Here is a 23,947-nt window from a genome sequence, read left to right as displayed (position 1 = left end):
CGCACATTAATGACCGTGTTTACGTAGCCCCCACTGCCAAGAACACTGGAACGGCTCGGAGAACGCATCAGTGCTGCCGTGGTGACCACTGACACGATTTTGCGACACAGAGTATTGAGCGAACTTTACTACCGCTTGGGCGTATGTCATTCGATCAGAGAGGGCTCGGAGTACATCTGTATAGTGCAAAATGCTAACTTGGTGACTTTACGGTTCTACTCAAGCATCACTCACATGTGTACATGTAACAGTACGGAAAATATAGAACTTTGAAAACGAATGAATCACAGTAGCCCTACATTTTCTAGGTATCAACTTACAAAAAAATCCTACATTATATAAAATATGACAGTCCTTTAATTAAATGAATTTTAATTAACTGGTGAATCAAAAGTCTCGGTCTTAAATCTAATTCACTTCATAGAACTCACTGCTCTCTGATGATATGTTTTTGGTAACACCGCTGACTCCAGAGAAGTGACAGAATTGCAAGGACATTCCTTCACGATGCGTCTGCGTTGGGAGTCACCTCCCTGACGCTGCAATAATCTCTGAGTCTTGTACAAGATTGCGGTCGACTACAATGTCGAATTTGTTCCTATACTGTGATTAATACCGTGTGCAATTTAGGTTTTGATCTTCCACACTGTAAGGACTTTAATTTCGGTACGCCTCGGATTTCTGTAACAAGAAGTATCGAAATGAGAATTTTCAGTTCAAAATGCAAGTGAAATACTATACACAACTTGTAAACGGCCGCTTCGACATTATTTTTCCGGGCCGTACTCATTCATTTGGTTTTTGTCATAAGCAAAACTTGCGAATTGCCCTTATAATTTCGTTTGTAATATTATTCTGCTTTTATCATGTTCGCAGTCATTAATCTTTTGCGTCTTCAGTTCTCCTAGACCATCGTGCTGATTGTCACACAGTTCAGCGCCGCTATATCGGCCCACATACTTCACCTGGTGCTACTAATATGTTTTCTTCCCCTCTCTCTGTCCGACTACACATTCTAAATTAGCAGTGTTGGCCTCCCTCAATAATGGTACAGTTCGACATTTCTTAGCGATTAACCACACTGAATCGCTTTTGCAGTCTTCATGTCGATTCTGTTCAGTAAATACTTTCCACTTCTCTTCCGTGTTTTCCAGAATAGTTCCCGACTCATAAAAGGGCGTGACTTCAAATTCCCGCACAAACTGATTAAAGTTTCCAAAATTAGCGCACACCGATTGACTCCCGCGTTCACATGTCTGCACGGCAACTCTCAGCCTCTTGTTTTGACAAGGAACCTTTAACTTTAGCAAAATCCTATAGATGTTATTAATTTGCAGTCATAACAGAAAAAAAATTGCGTGGAATGTCAGATCCCTTAATCGGGCAGGTAGGTTAGAAAATTTGGATAGGTTAAAGTTAGATACAGTGGGAATTAGTGAAGTTCGGTGGCAGGAGGAACAAGACTTTTGGTCAGGTGATTACAGGGTTATAAATACAAAATCAAATAGGGATAATGCACGAGTAAGTTTAATAATGAATAAAAAAATAGGAGTGTGGGTTAGCTACTACAAACAGCATAGTGAACGCATTATTGTGGCCAAGATAGACACAAAGCCCAGGCCTACTACAGTAGTACAAGTTTATATGCCAACTAGCTCTGCAGATGATGAAGAAATAGATGAAATGTATGACGAGATAAAAGAAATTATTCAGGTAGTGAAGGGAGACGAAAATTTAATAGTCATGGGTGACTGGAATTCGTCAGTAGGAAAAGGGAGAGAAGGAAACATAGTAGGTGAATATGGATTGGGGGGAAGAAATGGAAGAGGAAGCCGCCTTGTAGAATTTTGCACAGAGCATAACTTAATCATAGCTAACACTTGGTTCAAGAATCATAAAAGAAGGTTGTATACCTGGAAGAATCCTGGAGGTACTAAAAGGTATCAGATAGATTATATAATGGTAAGACAGAGATTTAGGAACCAGGTTTTAAATTGTAAGACATTTCCTGGGGCAGATGTGGATTCTGACCACAATCTATCGGTTATGAACTATAGATTGAAACTGAGAAACTGCAAAAAGGTGGGAATTTAAGGAGATGGGACCTGGATAAACTGAAAGAACCAGAGGTTGTAGAGAGTTTCAGGGAGAGCATAAGGGAACAATTGGCAGGAATGGGGGAAAGAAATACAGTAGAAGAAGAATGGGCAGCTCTGAGGGATGAAGTAGTGAAGGCAGCAGACGATCAAGTAGGTAAAAAGACGAGGGCTAATAGAAATCCTTGGGTAACAGAAGAAATATTGAATTTAATTGATGAAAGGAGAAAATATAAAAATGCAGTAAATGAAGCAGGTAAAAAGGAATACAAACGTCTCAAAAATGTTATCGACAGTAAGTGCAAAATGGCTAAGCAGGGATGGCTAGAGGACAAATGTAAGGATGTAGAGGCTTGTCTCACTAGGGGTAAGATAGATACTGCCTACAGGAAAATTAAAGAGACCTTTGGAGAGAAGAGAACCACTTGTATGAATATCAAGAGCTCAGATGGCAACCCAGCTCTAAGCAAAGAAGGGAAGGCAGAAAGGTGGAAGGAGTATATATAGGGTCTATACAAGGGCGATGTACTTGAGGACAATATTATGGAAATGGAAGAGGATGTAGATGAAGACGAAATGGGAGATAAGATACTGCGTGGAGAGTTTGACAGAGCACTGAAAGACCTGAGTCGAAACAAGGCCCCGGGAGTAGACAACATTCCATTAGAACTACTGATGGCCTCGGGAGAGCCAGTCATGACAAAACTCTACCTTCTGGTGAGCACGATGTGTGAGACAGGCGAAATACCGTAAGACTTCAAGAAGGATATAATAATTCCAATCCCCTAAGAAAGCAGGTGTTGACAGATGTGAAAATTACCGAACTATCAGCTTAATAAGTCACAGCTGCAAAATACTAACGTGAATTCTTTACAGACGAATGGAAAAACTGGTAGAAGCCGACCTCGGGGAAGATCAGTTTGGATTCCGTAGAAATGTTGGAACACGTGAGGCAATACTGACCTTACGACTTATCTTAGAAGAAAGATTAAGAAAAGACAAACCTACGTTTCTAGCATTTGTAGACTTAGAGAAAGCTTTTGACAATGTTAACTCGAATACTCTGTTTCAAATTCTGAAGGTGGCAGGGGTAAAATACAGGGAGCGAAAGACTATTTACAATTTGTACAGAAACCCGATGGCAGTTATAAGAGTCGAGGGGCATGAAAGGGAAGCAGTGGTTGGGAAAGGAGTGAGACGGGGTTGTAGCCTCTCCCCGATGTTATTCAATCTGTATATTGAGCAAGCAGTAAAGGAAACAAAAGAAAAATTCATGGAGAAGAAGTAAAAACTTTGAGGTTCGCCAATGACATTGTAATTCTGTTAGAGACAGCAAAGGACTTGGAAGAGCAGTTGAACGGAATGGACAGTGTCTTGAAAGGAGGATATAAGATGAACATCAACAAAAGCAAAACGAGGATAATGGAATGTAGTCAAATTAAGTCGGGTGATGCTGAGGGAATTAGATTAGGAAATGAGACACTTAAAGTAGTAAAGGAGTTTTGCTATTTAGGGAGTAAAATAACTGATGATGGTCGAAGTAGAGAGGATATAAAATGTAGACTGGCAATGGCAAGGAAAGCGTTTCTGAAGAAGAGAAATTTGTTAACATCGAGTATAGATTTAAGTGTCAGGAAGTCGTTTCTGAAAGTATTTGTATGGAGTGTAGCCATGTATGGAAGTGAAACATGGACGATAACCAGTTTGGACAAGAAGAGAATAGAAGCTTTCGAAATGTGGTGCTACAGAAGAATGCTGAAGATAAGGTGGGTAGATCACATAACTAATGAGGAGGTATTGAATAGGATTGGGGAGAAGAGAAGTTTGTGGCACAACTTGACTAGAAGAAGGGATCGGTTGGTAGGACATGTTTTGAGGCATCAAGGGATCACAAATTTAGCATTGGAGGGCACCGTGGAGGGTAAAAATCGTAGAGGGAGACCAAGAGATGAATACATTAAGCAGATTCAGAAGGATGTAGGTTGCAGTAGGTACTGGGAGATGAAGAAGCTTGCACAGGATAGAGTAGCATGGAGAGCTGCATCAAACCAGTCTCAGGACTGAAGACCACAACAACAACAGAAAATTACATGAATACAGATAATATAGAGAATAAAATGTTTACAGTTTGCTAACAATTTTATATCAACATAGAAAATATACTATACAATAAAATGGGGAAACAAAAGAATAAGATATGTATAAAGCCCATTCGTTCATTACACACAAATTTACATAAAAATATCCTCCATTACAGTCTGTACTAAGAAAACAGCAATCGAATTCGAAGCTGGTATCTCTTGCATTACCCATTATGCGGGGCGTATAAATTCTCTGTGTGCCAGTACGTGTCTGTTGCACTTCTTGTAGTGCAAGTTAGTTTATATGTGGTCCACTCCCAAATTTCTGTTTCGCGCAACAAGTAATGACTGTACATCGCGTATACAGTGGCGTCGCATGACGTTCGCTGCTTGTCGTGATGTTCCGGTGAATTATTTTTGTACCAAGCGGACTGTGCTTCTAACATACTAGCGACCCGCCCTGGGGTAACATTAAACATCAACGCCCGAACGATTTTTTAAATTATACACTCCTGGAAATGGAAAAAAGAACATATTGACACCGGTGTGTCAGACCCACCATACTTGCTCCGGACACTGCGAGAGGGCTGTACAAGCAATGATCACACGCACGGCACAGCGGACACACCAAGAACCGCGGTGTTGGCCGTCGAATGGCGCTAGCTGCGCAGCATTTGTGCACCGCCGCCGTCAGTGTCAGCCAGTTTGCCGTGGCATACGGAGCTCCATCGCAGTCTTTAACACTGGTAGCATGCCGCGACAGCGTGGACGTGAACCGTATGTGCAGTTGACGGACTTTGAGCGAGGGCGTATAGTGGGCATGCGGGAGGCTGGGTGGACGTACCGCCGAATTGCTTAACACGTGGGGCGTGAGGTCTCCACAGTACATCGATGTTGTCGCCAGTGGTCGGCGGAAGGTGCACGTGACCGTCGACCTGGGACCGGACCGCAGCGACGCACGGATGCACGCCAGGACCATAGGATCCTACGCAGTGCCGTAGGGGACCGCACCGCCACTTCCCAGCAAGTTAGAGACACTGTTGCTCCTGGGGTATCGGCGAGGACCATTTTCAACCGTCTCCATGAAGCTGGGCTACGGTCCCGCACACCGTTAGGTCGTCTTCCGCTCACGCCCCAACATCGTGCAGCCCGCCTCCAGTGGTGTCGCGACAGGCGTGAATGGAGGGACGAATGGAGACGTGTCGTCTTCAGCGATGAGAGTCGCTTCTGCCTTGGTGCCAATGATGGTCGTATGCGTGTTTGGCGCCGTGCAGGTGAGCGCCACAATCAGGACTGCATACGACCGAGGCACACAGGGCCAACACCCGGCATCATGGTGTGGGGAGCGATCTCCTACACTGGCCGTACACCACTGGTGATCGTCGAGGGGACACTGAATAGTGCACGGTACATCCAAACCGTCATCGAACCCATCGTTCTACCATTCCTAGACCGGCAAGGGAACTTGCTGTTCCAACAGGACAATGCACGTCCGCATGTATCCCGTGCCACACAACGTGCTCTAGAAGGTGTAAGTCAACTACCCTGGCCAGCAAGATCTCCGGATCTGTCCCCCATTGAGCATGTTTGGGATTGGATGAAGCGTCGTCTCACGCGGACTGCACGTCCAGCACGAACGCTGGTCCAACTGAGGCGCCAGGTGGAAATGGCATGGCAAGCCGTTCCACAGGACTACATCCAGCATCTCTACGATCGTCTCCATGGGAGAATAGCAGCCTGCATTGCTGCGAAAGGTGGATATATACTGTACTAATGCCGACATTGTGCATGCTCTGTTGCCTGTGTCTATGTGCCTGTGGTTCTGTCAGTGTGATCATGTGATGTATCTGACCCCAGGAATGTGTCAATAAAGTTTTCCCTTCCTGGGACAATGAATTCACGGTGTTCTTATTTCAATTTCCAGGAGTGTATATATATATAATCAGTGGATCGCGCACACTTCTCCTTTCTGTCTTCCGTTCTTGGTGGAATTTTCACCATCCGCATGAGAATGGGTAGCTACTTGATTGTGCTGTTCAAATAGGTGGATTCTTGGTTGTTACTGCAGTCCATGAAAGGTGACCGGAAGGACTGAATTTGGAGGCTGATGCTCCCTCATTGCTTGACAGTTATCTACTTTGGGAAAAAATAAAGAGTTCCTCAGTAACAAGATTTCTGTCGAAAGTGGCAAGTCAGAAGCATAGCCTGCATGAATAAAGGAATCCGTCCAGTAATATTACTGCAAGGCATTTCTGCTAGTATTTTTTCGCGAGATTATGAATTTGCTTTCAATAATGGACTCTTACTTGATAATGCTTAGGGACTTCGAAGTGTATTCGCATTTTCACGTTCTGGGGATAAAATCGAAGGGCTCAGCCGGGATTTGAACCTGGGACCTCCTGCACCCAAAGCAGGAATCATACCCCTAGACCACTGAGCCTGTTATGAAAGATGTTTCTCGTCTTCACAGTCGACAAATACATTCCAGCGTCTCGCGTGCTGATCTGTGAGTCACGAAGCTGTGTAGCGTCTCCCGCAGAGAGTTGGTGCCACGTTAGAATACGCTTTTCGAGAACACTCCTTTCCAACGGACTAAAGAAGCAAAGATAAAGTTATTTTGCTAAATCAACACCACGTCGTCCTATATATCCTGGTTAGCTAAAATATGAAGCAGCTAGTGAAATCTGTTAAAGTGCTCTTACCGACGCTTTTCACTCAACGAATTCTACGGGCTTAACGTCTTTACTTAAATGTCTGGGATGTACAGCCGCTGACTGCGGTTGAACCTCTCACTAACGTGCTTACTGACATAGCGAAGTCAAGTCGAGTAGTAATGCAGTAGTAACAGCAACCATTAAATTCGTTAATTAGTTCTCCCATTGGCTTTAAAGCGTGACGCTCATCTTCTCTTGCTGATGTGTATTCCTTTCCATTTTAAACCATTTGAAACAGGCAGCAACGGCCCGGAGTGTCATATTGCTGTCAGATTAAATCATAGAAATGAAGTGAAGCATATAAATAGCTGCAAGTAACCGCTACGCGTTTTCGGGAGACTATATCTCCATCATGAGGAGGATTTATTTAAATTAACAACCTACGCTGCCCAGAAACATTGTTTTACAAATAATCGGTCTTTTTAATTTATATAAATCCATCTGATGCTGGAAAGAGAAAATTCCGAAACAACGACCATGGTTAACTCTAACTAACATGTTCGCATCTACTGTAAACCACATAAAGTAATCACAATAATACTGTTAGGTTGTATAGAGTAATAAAGTTATAGGATACCTGCAACTCTAGAGCGTACAGGCAGAAACTTGTAGCGTAGTCGTGCCTGCATGGTACACTAAACGTCGGACAAGTACTCACCCCGTAGCAGATTTCTGTTTACATACAAATTTGAGGAGCAAAGCGAAGGGTATGCAGGGAAGTACAGCGGTGAATTTTGGTACTACAAGAGGTGCTGTACCCCATAACGCCTTTGTTCGTTGTTCATTCTTTCAAGTTCCCTCGAGCGGTAAGTAACTGCTCAGTTTCTAGCATTAAATAAAAGCTGCCCCCACAGAGATAAGAACACTGGTGTTCAGTACTTGAACCTGCTGGAAAGTAACGGTTATGTTCACTGAAATATAAAAATCGTGCAGAGTCTTGCTATTTCCAGTGTATGTCCAGTATGCACTTGGGTGAAAAGATGGTGTGCTGTATAGGCAGTCAACAACACTGTACAGATAAAAGCTAGCGACAATGGCTGTAAAAACTGAACAACTGATACTTTTTTCTACATCTTCACACCTTCATACATACTCCTTAAGACACTACAGTTCCAATCGAAAATGGGACGACGGAAAAAAATGACTGTTTTATATTTCCGTAAGAGCCCTGATTTCTTCCTTGTTTCAGCGGTCCTTACGCGAGACGTATGTTGGGGGCAATAGGTTCATTCTGCAGTTTATCCGCGAATGCTGGTTCTCAAAATTTTCTCAACAGTGTTTCGCGAAAAGAACGTTTTCTTCCTCCTAGCGATTCCCATTAATTTTAGATTTCAAACTTATTGAACTTGTGAAGGAAAAGGGAGTGCAGACACGGAAATTAGAACATTCGGAATGGATTGCAAACCTCGCATTTTGAAATAACTTGAATGCACACTACTCAAAGCGTAAGATACTGCAGGAAAAGAAAAAACTACTTCCTGATTTGATGGGCATGCAGTTAAAAAGAAAATCGCATTGTAGAAGATATACATTCTGATAAACACAATCCAGTTCTCTAGGCTAACTCACGTTAAAGAAAGCCTGTGGTTTGAAAAATTCATTGTGGCCTTTAAAGAATCACAAGGAGAGTTTCGTGAATGTTTTACGAACACTGCCAGTGTTACTACTGTTTTCTGTCTGTTTAAAAGACTGTTTGCCATTTCAGTTGAAAGCGTCCCTGTGCATATGCAGACATGGCTAATCGACCTGCAAGGTAATTCCTTTTTCGTTAAAACTGTTCAGGACGTCTATATTGCTTTCCTCAGGTTGTTTCCACGTCTCCAGAGGTTGCAAAATTGCTTCAATATTTCGCTCAACATAAGCATGTGAAAGCCGTTTTTTCAGTTATGAAACTAAATAAGTCATGATTACATGCCAATCTGAGTGCGAAAATCTGTGAAATTGTCTGCGTCTGCCTGTATGCCGACAGTCTGTAGCAGACAAAAATTATATGTTTCAGCGCGCCAAAAACAATTAATTCTGAAAATTTGTTTTGTTTATTATCTTTGTTTTAGAGATAGATGGGAATTTGCTCCTCCTCACACCCAAGACAGAATGGCGTGGTGGTGTGGGAAACGCGCACCGAGGCTGGGCGCTACTTCACTCAGGCCAGCGCACGGCTGAATAGCCTAATTCTTGGCCACTCCTGGCACTGGTGATTCAAACTGCAGCACACTCCTAATTTCACATCATTAAAAGTCACGTTGTGCCACATGGCTGCATCCACTAGATGTTTTTAGTTAATTGCACCAGTTACTGTATTCCAACTATAGGAAGCTTTAGTTCACAGGCATGAGGAGCTATGTTTAATGAAAGTATAAATAACTCCACATAGCAGAATACCATAGGTGCAGCACTTCTTAAAAGTAAGTTTTAAGATAAAGGAAAATTGTTTGCTTAAGAAAGGCCGATGCTGTACTTTTCTATGTTGTGCCTGGCCACCACAATGTAAGTGGCGTAGTTCCTATATTGAATAGGCATTCTTCTGTGAAGTCTAATTCAGGCGTTACTTGATTCAAAGTTTGATTCTAAAACTCAATGACAGTTATCTTTCCACTCAAAAAGCTGCAGTCACTCACAGCTTCGGGAATTACAGTTGCAGGCGGAATTGTGTGTTAGAAGTGTCAGTGGCTGTAACAGAGGAAAAAACAGAAAAAAATCTCCTGGAAAAAAAGAAACCACGGAAAACTTCATACATGGGAAAACACATACAACAATGAATATTTTAATTTGTTGCTATAGCTATAACAAAATCAGCGGAATTTACGGTGACTCCGCAATTTTAGCTGAACCTCGCCTACGTTGGGTCAGTAACAAGGGTAACACTATCACATTTTTTAAAATAATAGTTTTTGTACACAGTTGATTGGTTCACTGGGGCTTAAAGGACGAAACAACGAAGTCGTCAGTCCTTCGGTGAAGAGCTAGTGCTCCTGGAGTAGTGATGTTGCCAGAAATTTGGATTATGAAAGTATGCAGGACTGGTAAAATCGAGGTACTGAAAGCGACATTCATGCCAGAGCAGAGAAATAATTTACAGGGAAGTAAAAGTGTATAGGTCGGGCCGGTGCGTGTACCAGAACAGCGAAGAGTCTCCCAGAGCGCATTTGTGCTGAGAGAAACCCCATCCGCGTCCGAAACCCCGCCAACCGATTAAGGCCAGAATAAAAAATGTCCTCTAGTTGGGAGATCCGTTATGGTTTAAATGACAAGACTAAAAACATAATGGATGTTGTGGGTTGGCAGGAGAGCCAACACCGGGTACTAGAGGAAGCCGAAAGGCACGCGTTTTAGCTCACGCAGGCTGGCGTCAGGTCTGGAACAGGACAAGGAAATTAGACTTTAGAGAAACGGACGTAGCTGGTGGAATACTTAACTTTAATCCATTAATGATGAACGTCGCTCTTGACTGTACATGATTCAGTATCAATAGTAACTGGTAATGGCGCCTTGCTAGGTCGTAGCAAATGACGTAGCTGAAGGCTATGTTAACTATCGTCTCGGCAAATGAGAGCGTATTTTGTCAGTGAACCATCGCTAGCAAAGTCGGTTGTACAACTGGGCGAGTGCTAGGAAGTCTCTCCAGACCCGCCGTGTGGCGGCGCTCGGTCTGCAATCACTGATAGTGGCGACACGCGGGTCCGACGTATACTAACGGACCGCGGCCGATTTAAAGGCTACCACCTAGCAAGTGTGGTGTCTGGCGGTGACACCACAATGGAGTCCGCCCCAGTAGCTGAGTGGTCAGCGTGACGGATTGCCGTCCTCTGGGCCCGGGTTCGATTCCCGGCTGGGTCGGAGATTTTCTCCGCTCAGGGACTGGGTGTTGTGTTGTGTTCATCATCATTTCATCCCCATCCGGCGTGCAGGTCGCCCAATGTGGCGCCGAATGTAATAAGACCTGCGATATGGCGGCCGGACCTGCCCCGCGAGGGGCCTCCCGGCCAATGACGCCAAACGCTCATTTCCATACCACAATGGACATCAGTTGGACCGACAATAATAAAACAAGGAGGAGTGTACACAGGTGTATGACGATGAGTAAACTGTGTTCCCAACACTTACCTACAAAGTATTATGAGAAACTTTTTTTTTTGACACATATGAATCCTGTAAAACTAGCTTAACTACACTTTAGTTATAAGCATAAGGGCAGGAGGTAGGAACAGCTGCTCCAGAAAAAATGATCTTCACACACAGAACTCGCATTCAGCACCTTGTCACTCACAGACATAACAGCTACACGGGATTAGCCGAGCGGTCTGGGGCGCTGCAGTCATGGACTGTGCGGCTGGTCCCGGAGGAGGTTCGAGTCCTCCCTCGGGCATGGGTGTGTGTGTGTTTGTCCTTAGGATTCTTTAGGTTAAGTACTGTGTAAGCTTAGGGACTGATGACCTTAGCAGTTAAGTCCCATGAGATTTCACACACACACACACACACACACACACACACACACACACACACACACACACATCAATTTTGTGTCAGTCTGAAGAAAGTCGGAACATGTATTGGGCAATGATTACTAGCAAGTGATCTCAGGATCAACTGTAGTGAAATCTAAAAACTATTTCGCCATAACTAATAGACGGCCCACCAACTAGCTCAGGGTCTGAATAGACTATTGTTTATAGTCTTATTTTATTAGAATAGGGTCTAGGATTCACAGCGGACGTACATCTTACTGATTAGCACACCGGCATAGGTCAAATAAAAAAGTATACCAGCCTGTATGGTGATTAATGAACGATACACAAAAAGAAAGGAAAAAAAATCAAATGGCTCTGAGCACTATGGGACTTAACATCTGGGGTCATCAGTCCCCTAGAACTTAGAACTACTTAAACCTAACTAACCTAAGGACATCACACACACCCATGTCCGAGGCAGGGTTCGAACCTGCGACCGTAGCGGTCGCGCGGTTCCAGACTGAAGCGCCTGGAACCGCTCGGCCGCACTGGCCGGCGAACGCTACACACACCTCGCGAGAGTAACGACCAAGGATTTGTGAGAAATATCCATTTATTTCATTCTATGACCAACTACACACAGCGAATACTCTCCAGTGGATGCAGAATTTGTTGGTATTATTTGATAAAGGAAAAAGTAAGGGCTCAGCCGGGATTTGAACCCGGGACCTCCTGCACCCAAAGCAGGAATCATACCCCTAGACCACTGAGCCGGCTGTGAAAGTGTTATTTGATGCATGCTTCCGTTCGCAGTCAGCAAACACATTCCAGTGCCTCGCGTGCTGGTCTGTTGAGTCACGAAGCAGCCTGAGTCTCTCGCGCAGGGAGGTGGTTCGCTAGCATACGTGTTAGCGGAACACTTTCCTTTTCGCCAGGGGAAAGAAACTGAGTTAAAATTATTTTGCCATTTTGAACCCCTAATGAAAGTGTTATGTAGAATTGGTGAGACAGAGTGAGAGCACCCTTGCCATGCGCGACTGAACGTGACTCACGAACGTTATCTCTCGCCTCTCGCGAAATCAACCGCAATACTGAAATAATGGTATCAACGATCATGAGGGCTGTTCGTTTACAGTTCACTGTCTTTGGTACTATGTTTAATTGACTATAATGTTAGCTTATTATTCAGGAACCGTTGGGTAACGTACATAGTTAGAAAGTGATGCCGATTTCTGGCGTTCTCGAAAGTAGTGTTATAGGCCCTCTGCTGTTACTTATCTACAGAAACGATTCAGTAGGCAATCTGGTCAACCGTCTTCGTTGCTTGTAGATCATGTTGTCGTTTATCGTATAGTAAAGTCAAAACAAATTGCAAAACGATTTCGAAAAAGGCGTATGGTGCGAAAATTGAAGAGAAGAGGTCATCCACATGAATGCTAAAAGGAAATATCATTAAATTTCGCTTACCCGATAAATCAGTCAAATCTGAAGGCCGTAAATTCAACTATATACCTAGGAATTACAATTACGAACAAATTAAATTGGAGAGAACATACAGAAAATGCTGTGGGGAAGGAGAATCAAAGACTGGGTGTTATTGGCGGAAGACGTAGAAGATCTACAAAAGAGACTGCCTACACTACGCGGGTCCGTCCTCTTCTCGAATACCGCTGCGCGATGTGGGATCCTAATGGATAGGATTAACAGAGTACATAGAGAAAGTTCAAAGAAGAGCAGCACGTTTTGTATTAGTGAGAAATAGGGGAGCGAGTGTCACTGACACAGGATTTGGGGTGGTAATCATTAAAACAAATGCGTTTTTCGTTGTGGCGGGATCTTCTCAAGAAATATCGAACACCAACTTTGTCCTCCCAATGTGAAGATATTTTGTAGACGCAAATAAGGAAAATCAGAGCTCACACGGCAAGATATAGGTGTTCGTTTTTTCCGTGCGCTGTTAGATATTGGAAAAACAGAGAACTAGTGTGAGCGTGGTTCGATGAACCCTTTGCCAAGCACTTAAGTGTGATTTGCAGAATGTCGATGTAGATGTAGACTTCCCCGAAAAAATTTGAGTAGGGCATCGCGGAACTTTCTGTCATGTTCAGAAAAAACTGAACACCTTGAACGACTAGAGACAGGACGTTCATATTTACAGGACGTGTAAATTTGCATGCTCTGCAGCAATGATGAGTATTTCAGTAATATCGGTTCACCAGGTGTCCTCATAACTTGTTCCATGCGTGATGGCGTCGACGCTTATAAGGCGCGAATGGTTTCCTTTGGTATAGCCGTCCATGCTGCATTCACCTGGTTCCAAAGATCATATGTGGTGGTTGGCATTGGGTACAGGCTGCGCCTGTCGTTTCACCATATCCTACACATTTACGATTGGTGACAAGTCTGGTGATCAGGCGGGCCAAGGTAAAAGGCTGACATTCTGTGACATCAAACAAGGCACGTGTTGGCGCAGCAACATGTAGTCGTGCATTGCCTTGCTGAAAAATGTCATCTGGGGTATTGTGCAGAAAGGATATGGCTACGGGTCGCAGGGCGTCATTCATATGGCCCACACTGGTCACAATGCCCAGAACACGCACCAAATGTGATTTGTTGTTGTACCCAATAACACCTCACACCATAAGGCCTTGAGTTGGCGCTGTATATCTTGTACGAATGCAGTCACTGTGATGCCGCTCCCCCTGTCTGTGGCGAACCAAAATATGGCCATCGTTTTCAAACAAAACGAACCTGGATTCGTCCGAAAACATTATCTGATACCATTCATGTCCCCACTGACATAGTGATTTCCCTAAATCGCTCCAGGCAAATGCCGGGATGGTTCCTTTCAAAGGGCACGGCCGACTTCCTTCCCCGTCCTTCCCTAATCCGATGAGACCGATGACCTCGCTGTCTGGTCTCCTTCCCCAAACCAACCAACCAACCAACCCATTGACATATCACACACCATGGCCGTCTGCACATTCTTCAGACGTAGGCGGATTAAGTGGATTACGCGTACGTAATCCATGTCGTAATAAACGGCGACGAACTTCACTCCTGATAGTGTGCGATGTGTTACACTGTTCCACTGTTGCGCCAGAGCTGAGGAGGATGCAGGTCTGTCCTGCAATGCCATTCCGATGACGTGTCGATCTCCTCGGGGGATGGTATGGTGTTGCGACCTGACCCATCTGGTTGTGTTCTATGGCCTTCCGTGAACCATTCTCCACACACCCGTTGCCAAAACACTTCGTCCCACACGAGCAGCAGTTTTCCGGATGGATGTACAACATTCTCTCATGCCAATAATGCGCCCTCTTTCAAAATCACTGATTTGACGGTACGGGTCGGACGTACGTCTGCGAGGCATCTTGCACGTCTGCTCAAGTCACACTGATCCATTACCTTCGGTTTATAGCGACAATGAGAGCCACAGGCAAATTTTACCAGTAGGTGGTGTTGCGCCGCGATACTGATGTTGACCTTCAACCCGCCGGCCGACATGATTCAAATCCTAATCATTTCAGCGGGACATCCTAAAGTACGTGTCCTGTGAATATGAACGTCCAATCTCTAGTCGTTCAACCTGTTCTGTTTTTTTACGAACTTGAGTGAGTTGTCATGGCACTGGACGCAACGTAGGTCTGACGCTTCAAGAGTTGCGGAAGGTCAAATGTACACGATGTAGACGTCTTGATGAGGGGCGTGAGGGGTTGGAACCTTGTATTACACATGTAACCGAAGTTCGACGTGTGATACGAAGAAAGTAACGGCATGCTTGACAGTGGAAGCGACAATGTGTTAGTTGCTGTACCAGATAACAGAGCTCCATTAGCAGTGCCTCCTGCTTCTGATAATTTGATGCCGACACTGCATCATTCTTTGGAGCAATACGTGCAGAAATGAAAAAAAAAAGCGAGTGATGAACAGGAAACAGTATAATTTTGTCGATATAATTAAAAACGCAACGCAATTTGTCGTGGGAGATCCACACCACACATGTTTCATTCTTCTACTCGCCACTTCCTGATATCTGCCTCAAAACTGTGGCGATGCAATAGTCGGCCTGGAAGGGATTGGAATCTTGCTGCTGAAACAATTCTACCTCCAGAATTTGACCAGCATAGGAGAAAAGTGACGAAGTGCTCGTCATATCATTACAATGTGAGTACTGCCCTTGCATGATCTCGTAATTGCTCTTAAATGTCGTACAGTGTGATGGCTTCAGAGATTGCTGATGGTAATCGTCCGTTCCGCTCGACACCGTCGTGATGCTTTACGAAGACAGCACTTAGAGTCACTTTGTCTCCTCCCACCTCTTCCACAAACATGAAATATGGTACATTCTATCCACGCCGTCCGGAATCACCTAAAATGCACAGTAATAAATCACTCACAGGGAAGTTGCCAATGCACGTGAACTCGGTAAACCATGAAAATTACGGCGGATGAACTGATGCCAGTGACATTAAGCACAACGTGTGTGCTATTATTGTGCTCATTCTCAAATGTGACATTTTTCTACCATCTACCAATGAAAATTCCAGGAACGTGGGTTATCAACCACGGAAAGAAGATGATAGATAGACGCTTCACACAGTAAAGGTGGATAGTATTATGCATTACTAGACCAACCGCTTAAATCTCATGAGTGAGATAATACAGGCCGAGTTTCTGTTCCCTTAAAAATGTATTTATTGTTGAATTTTTCCAATTTTTTGTACCGAAGAAGGGTTGTTTCTGTTTAACTTAATGGAACCTCAACGTAATTACATTCTAACCAACACGAAAAAATAATAAAAATGGTCTTTAGCCTAGTTACATTTAAGTGCCGCTTATGAGCTTTTGTTATGTATCAATGGCCTAAAAGACTTTAAAGTCCTTTGGTCTCATTATGCATAATGGAACTGTGCATTAGGCCTATTGTAACAATAAACATTAGAAAACCATTCGACTTTCATACTGTGAAAAACACTTGATGAGGTTTCTTTAATGGAAACGAAGCTTAAATAAATAGCAAACAATATCCTTTAGAAGCTAAACATTGTTGAAAAACATGCTGAAGGTAATACAACTGTAGTTATTGTTATGTTCTATTGATTGTTATGGAACACACAATAATTGTAACTATACATGTAACATTAAATATATATACTTGGAGAATTTTTTTAACCCTTTCGTATTTGATGGGATACATACGTCCCACTAAAGTAATATGCAGTTTTGAGCGTTGAGACGTTTGTATCCCATATCTGTCTAGTGCTAAGAGGTGCATTCGGAGCCGGCCGCTGTGACCGAGCGGTTCTAGGCGCGTCAGTCCGGAAGCGCTCTGCTGCTACGATCGCAGGTTCGAATCCTGCCTCGGGCATGGATGTGTGTGATGTCCTTAGGTTAGTTAGGTTTAAGTAGTTCTAAGTTCTAGGGCACTGATGACCTCAGATGTTAAGTCCCATAGTGCTCAGAGCCATTTTTTTACATTCAAAACTTGGAGAAAAATACTGCGGACCATGGGGTGGACGTATAGAAGGTTGTGAACGATCAAATCGGGTGGCGTGTGTTTATAGGTGGCACAACGCATTTGTTTCACGAAAATCATATTATATCACCATCTTCTGAACTTCATGAATGCCTCAAGTAACTAATTGTCTTTTCTTATACATTAGGGACATTGTTTTGAAATATTACTACACGCCTCAGTAATTTTGCTAGTTTGTATGTCGTGGGATATACATCCCCCGGAAAATTCAACTGTTATAATGAACGCATCTGTGCGATATTTCATGTTTTTCGTTGCCAGGAGAATAAATGTATTTTGGTATTGATTTTTATACTTTTTTTCCATAATTGTCGTCCTGATAAAATCATATGAAAACATGGATCTAGGTAGGTTCGTGGGCCACATGTTTCTCATTTCGCCGAATTTGGCTCTGAGCACTATGGGACTTAACATCTGAGGTCATCAGTCCCCTAGAACTTAGAACTACTTAAAAAGGCAGGATTCGAACCTGCGACCGTAGCGGTCGCGCAGTTCCAGAATGAAGCACCTAGAACCGCTCGGCCACCCCGGCCGGCCACCGATTTTGAAAAACGGTCGGCTTAAAAATTTTTGGGTAGTGGAAGCGTGTTATGTATCACAAACGAAGAGACTTTTTGGCCTTTTATTTTTAAGGTGTATACAAATACCTTTTAGCCATGAAAGGGTTAATGTGTTCAGTTACCTCTTGTATACTCATATCATCAATTTTATTTTTTCCACTACACTCACGAACTCCGTCAGGGCATCTTGTGTTTTGCATGGCGTTATTCGTTTTACAACTAGATATCCGCAGCGTCTGTAATAGGAACGTCTTACATACATCCACCCGACAATGTTCGTGTAACCCACTAAACTTTCTTTTGTTTGATGTTTTCACTCTTTTTCGTTTTGTTTCAAATTCAGAAACCATTCAGAAAATCAGTGCATGCTTGGCGTCATGAGATCAAACACTATAAAATTCGTCAAATTTTTTCCTAGCATTGGGCTCTCCTACTTTTTCCAAAGGTTTACTGGGGCAGAGTTAATGTCGGAACTCTTTAGCTTCTTTGAAGACATTAATTTGAGTAAAATAGTGCTTGTTTTGGACGCAATATTTCATTTTTTTCCTATTCTCCCGTCTTAGTTATCGTAATTAACGTTTCCGTCTCCTTTATGGTCTCCATTTCAGTAACTGATTTCTGTCTGGTTCAAGAATGTCATTTTGTACATTCGTCCTGTTGTGGGATCTCACCATTTACCTATATTTGCGATCTATCACTGTCCACGTGGTTACTGCCAGATCTGCAGATCTCATCTTCATTACGAGCTACAGTCCCATCAACGGTTTCCTTACCCACTACTACACTTGAGACTAAATTAATGTTACCGTTCTTTTCATTCAAAGAAGAATCTTTGATTGGGACGTCCGCGCTGAAAGATGTATATTCTCCCTAAACAACGGAAGAACAATTGAATGCGTGAGGTTTTTCACATTTTTTAGTTCTTTTTGGAGTAGTTTAGAGGTTACCCTCCAAAAGAAGCTTATGTTCTCGTGCCTTTAAAGCTCCAGACCCATCTGACATAATTATTGCGCTTTCCATACAACGTTATGTCCTTGTTTATAAAGGATTCATTTTGGCACCTGGTAATCATCACATTCTCAACTTTACAACTATCAACCTTGCATTAAGTCCTTTAACACCACACAACTCACAGATCGAGGAAAGAGGGCGTTTTTCTTTGTCCTGTGCACACGGCAGATGTTGTGGGCCAGCAATGCCACATGTTACGTTTGCCACTAGACTAGAGACCGGTAAATGGCGCTCGGTCTACGGTTGCAGAACTACAATTTCTATTGCGGTTTCTAGATTTATTATGTAAAATTGAAAATCAAACATAGGCATAGCAGCACGTCTTTTCCAATATTTCATGGCAACCATTGCTACGACGACAATGGTGATTTTTTTTTTCCCAGATACTTTGTATTGTTCCCCAACAGAATGCGCTCACATCAGAAAGTTTAAAGGAACGACGCTTGGTCTAGTGGTGCATAAAAAGGTCCAGATGACCATCGTCATGAAGAAATGCAGACATGATTTTGTATGCATAGCTCCACGATTCTGAAAGGTTTTAACGTTCCGTGTACGAAGACTGAGGTGGAAGAGAATCTCAAATGGGGAATGTCGTAGTATTTGTCTTAATTGATATGGGACGGAAAGGAAAAATCGGGATGGCCGAATGGGGATCTGAAAAGCACTTCACCCAAATACGAACGCAGTACTATACCCATTGCACCACTGCGCTCGTGTGGGGTTTGTGAGAAATTTCAATGTCAACGTGGTTAATAAAAAAGGTATGAAAACAACACTTCAACGGAAAGTGCGTGATGGCTGAAAACTGAAGGCTTCCATACAAAAATAAGAATATCGTTAGGGGATTCTGTAAACTGAGGTTAAGCGAAAAACCCCGCAGCGCATCAAAAATTATTCGTCAATAAATGGACAGGAGAATCATTGTTCAGAATATTATGTATATAATGTAGTCTTTCAGAATTGTGTAGAACAAAAGTGAACTGGAAACAAGGATAAGACACTGAAAATATGGGATCTGAAACTGAAATAATGGAAACAGAGCTATAGAATTTCAAAAATGGTATTAAAATAGAGAGTGGTTATAGACAAGAACAGCTCGTGGATGGACTAGTAACAGACCTGGATTCTTGTGGCACTTGAAATGATTCCATCCCCGAGAATACTTTGAGGATATGAAAAGTGCAATGTTGCACCCTTTTCCACATGACAGTTTGCTGATCGGATAACTGACAGATCCAGTTCAGAGGTCGGATGAAGATAAGGGGTTAAAGAAATGTAAAGCGACCATCGATTCGTAGGTGGGTTTGAAGACCGCGGTGTTTACAGGGCATGATCCTAAGGGACAGGAGACGCTCGTGTCTTCCTCTGTCCTGTGACTGATCCAACCAGTTGTACGTAACTCACCAAAACGAAACACGTGTCCGGCGACCACGGCAGCACTATGATGCGCTTTGAACTAAACGGATTAAGCTGATAGCATGCTTAGTGTACATGAAAAGTGATTCCTAGATATAACGTCTCACAATCAATATTACCGACCTCTCTGGAAGTGTGATACACAAGAGTAGGGACTAATACGCTCTAGACAATACACCACACAATTAGCTCTAGAATTCTTTGTTCTGATTAAAATAGGCAACGCTTGAGTTGCATGTATAAGACCGATCAAGGTAGAAAATGAGAGAGTTCTCGAAAAGGCGGGAAGAAGACAGGTTAAGATAATGAAGATGTATTTTATGATACCACACACAGATGGTGAGCATTTCTCGATTGCAATCGAGCAATATAACGATAGAGAGAGTAATGAAAAACTGAACATAGCTGGTAGACGGTCGAAACGAGTGATGACGTACAAACGCAGACATGTGAGGTACCGCTTTTCAGTGTGAAGAGGACCGTGTGGCACAGTAAAGTGTCAAAAGGTAGAAGAAGAAAGAAAAGACACTGAACATAAATAGATCACCAATAGGAAAACAGCGAATATTCGAAGCAGCATTGTCAAACAGGGAAAGCAGGAGTGTTACTGGAGGTGACAGATAATAAAGAACGAGTTTTACAGTTTGTCTAACAGACGTGGCGCTGGCAGGGAAGTATCAGTCGTCACTTTTTCAGAGAACTATGCCAGGTTCACCGAAAGTATTTAAGGGAACTAATGAAGATCTAACTCACGATTTATACAAGGGGATACAGGTCACAAAAGCACGACGCATAAATGAAATGTAGGCACGTGGCATGAAACACACATTACTCTGAATACTGTTTCCCATTACAATTATTTATCTGGAAAGCAAACATCGAATTTTTCTAGCTATTACTAAAATAATTTCATAATTCAAAATAATTATTAAAATACCAGTACATGGAAATTATGTCCCTTATTATCGTATGACGGGCTCACTCTCTCTCTCTCTCTCTCTCTCTCTCTCTCTCTCACACACACACACACACACACACACACACACACACACACACACACTGAGCGAGGTGGCGCAGTGGTTAGACACTGGACTCGCATTCGGGAGGACGACGGTTCAATCCCGCGTCCGGCCATCCTGATTTAGGTTTTCCGTGATTTCCCTAAATCGCTCCAGGCAAATGCCGGGATGGTTCCTTTCAAAGGGCACGGCCGACTTCCTTCCCCGTCCTTCCCTAATCCGATGAGACCGATGACCTCGCTGTCTGGTCTCCTTCCCCAAAACAACCAACCAACACACACACACAGGTGCGCGCGCGCAATGCCATGTTACCTCGTAAACTCCAGTGAGTGTGTGTGTGTGTGTGTGTGTGTGTGTGTGTGTGTGTGTGTGTGCGCGCACGTGCGTGCTTGAATGGTATTTATTCCCACGTCTATTTCACTTTTTTATGTAACAGCTGTTTTTCGTGTTTAATTACGTGTTTCGCAACTGACACATTGTTGCAAGATTCCCAGAACAACCTAGTAAAACGCACACGAGAATGTCCGCAAAGCTTCCTCTCATTCAATTTCTACATAATCACTAACACTCTCTGTCAATACGTGTTTCGGGAGGAGGCGGAGGTTTGTCTTTTCAGTCGACAAAGAGGTCATTACAGACGGAGCAGAAGCTCAGATTAGGGCAGGATAGGGAAGGAAATCGGCCGCGCCTTTTCAAAGGAACCATCACAGCATTCGCCTGAAGCGATGTAGAGAAATCACGGAAAACCTAAATCAGGATGGCCGGCCGCGGGTTTGAACCGTCGTCCTCCTGATTGTGAGTCCAGTGTACTCACCACTGCGCCATCGTGTTTGAGAAGCGTTCTGCGCTATTGGGGATTTTAATTGTTTAATGCTTCTAGAACTGTTTTTCTTAATTGCCACTGGGGCATAAAAGAGAAATGAGAAAATTCTTACCGCAAATGTCGTCAGCTGCTGTCAGTTGGTGGCATGCTCACCTATTGACAATTCTTCAGTTTTACTAATGGGAAAATTGTCCCTAGATGCGACAACGAATTGAGATTCCAAGGATAACACTCTATTAAAAGTAACCTAGGTGGCATTCAGAGAATCTTTATTATCTCTATTTCTTGGTAATACTATCACTCCTGATAAAATGAACGTAAATAGGTTTCAATGTATTGCTATTAGCGGTGGTAATTTAAGAAAATAAGATAAAAAACGATAATGAATACAACCATCACAGGGATAATATTGTGTAATAATCACAGTTACTCCGTTTCAAAGGGTAAACAGCTAATTTCTACGGCAAAGAATCGAATTACTAAAATTTACGTGGCTGGTTCAAATGGTTCTGAGCACTGGGACTTAACTTCTTAGGTCATCAGTCCCCTAGTACTACTTAAACCTTACTAACCTAAGGACATCACACATATCTATGCCCGAGGCAGGATTCCAACCAGTAATCGTAGCGGCCGCGCGGTTCCAGACTGTATTGCCTAGAACCGCTCGACCACTTCGGCGGGCTAAAATTTACGTCACGCAGACTACAGTAAGTTGTTGTTCCTGCCTTACTACAAATAAAAATGAATAAAAACGACCAAAAATACACTGCATTAAGCGGCGCAATACCTCAAGCCGTGCGGAGTCACGGATTGCGCGGCCCCCTCCTCCCGCCGGAGGTTCGACTCCTCCCTCGGGCACGGGTGTGTGTGTTGTTCTTAGCATAGGTTAGTTTAAGTAGTGTGTAAGTCTAGGGACCGACGACCTCACCAGTTTGGTCCCTTAGGAAGTCACACACATTTGATCATTTTTTTCGCAGCACCTCAAGCTGGACACCTTAGGCGCGTTCTGGTTGTTTTGGGATACCTATCGGTTGGTTGTTCAGAGGCTTTTGAATGTCAACAAGTGCACTTACAGGGCTGAACGTCAGAAAATTCCTCCGTTTGGTGTGCACGCATTAAAATACCGCAATGAGTAAGAAGACAGTGCGGTGTATGAGTTTAATACCGAAAGTGTTGCTGGTGCAGGTTTTTGTGCACGAACTGACCTTTCGATTATATCTCATATGTATACTCGATGGGATTCATGTCGTGCAATCTTGATGGTCAAATCATCCGCTCGAACTGTCCAGAATATTCTTCAAACCAATCGCGAACAATTGTGACACAGTAACAATTTATTCGATCAAAAATGGTTCAAATGGCTCTGAGCACTATGGGACTTAACATCTGTGGTCATCAGTCCCCTAGAACTTAGAACTACTTAAACCTAACGAACCTAAGGACATCACACACATCCATGCCCGAGGCAGGATTCGAACCTGCGACCGTAGCAGTCGCAAGGTTCCGGACTGAGCGCCCAGAACCGCTAGACCACCGCGGCCGGCAGAACCTGCAGAACGTCGTGAAGAAGTTTCGTGATCATACTATTGTAATAGGGGGAGACTTCAATCTACCAGGTATAGAATGGGATAGTCACACAATCAGAACTGGAGCCAGGGACAGAGACTCTTGTGACATTATCCTGACTGCCTTGTCCGAGAATTACTTCGAGCAGATAGTTAGAGAACCAACTCGTGAAGCTAACGTTTTAGACCTCATAGCAACAAATAGACCGGAACTTTTCGACTCCGTGAATGTAGAAGAGGGTATCAGTGATCATAAGTCAGTGGTTGCATCAATGACTACAAGTGTAATTAAGAAATGCCAAGAAAGGAAGGAAAATATATTTGCTTAACAAGAGTGATAGGGCACAAATCGCAGAATATCTGAGTGACCACCATCAAACGTTCATTTCTGAGGAAGAGGATGTGGAACAAAAATGGAAAAAATTCAGAAACATCGTCCAGTACGCCTTAGATAAGTTCGTACCGACTAAGGTCCAAAGCGAGGGGAAAGATCCACCGTGGTATAACAATCATGTACGAAAGGTACTACGGAAACAAAGAAAGCTTCATCATAGGTTTAAGAGTAGTCGAATCATAGCTGATAAGGAAAAGCTGAACGAAGCGAAAAAGAGCGTAAAGAGAGCAATGAGAGAAGCATTCAACGCATTCGAACATAAAACATTGGCAAACAATCTA

General features: G+C 43.3%; 1 protein-coding gene and 2 non-coding genes across 3 annotated transcripts in view; 1 reads left to right on the top strand and 2 right to left on the bottom strand.

Moving 5' to 3' along the window:
• LOC126416087 (uncharacterized) overlaps positions 1 to 23,947 on the top strand; it is a 691,436-nt gene that overhangs the window by 388,715 nt on the left and 278,774 nt on the right. The window lies entirely within an intron of this gene.
• On the bottom strand, positions 6,546 to 6,617 carry Trnap-ugg (transfer RNA proline (anticodon UGG)). The gene has a single exon. It is a non-coding gene; the product is annotated as a tRNA-Pro (tRNA).
• Trnap-ugg (transfer RNA proline (anticodon UGG)) lies at positions 12,041 to 12,112 on the bottom strand. Its single transcript has one exon. It is a non-coding gene; the product is annotated as a tRNA-Pro (tRNA).

The sequence above is a fragment of the Schistocerca serialis genome, chromosome 1 (genome assembly GCF_023864345.2).
Source record: "Schistocerca serialis cubense isolate TAMUIC-IGC-003099 chromosome 1, iqSchSeri2.2, whole genome shotgun sequence".
NCBI lineage: Eukaryota > Metazoa > Arthropoda > Insecta > Orthoptera > Acrididae > Schistocerca > Schistocerca serialis.
The sequence above is the reverse complement of the archived record's forward strand: the minus strand, read 5'-3'. Positions and strand labels throughout refer to the sequence as shown.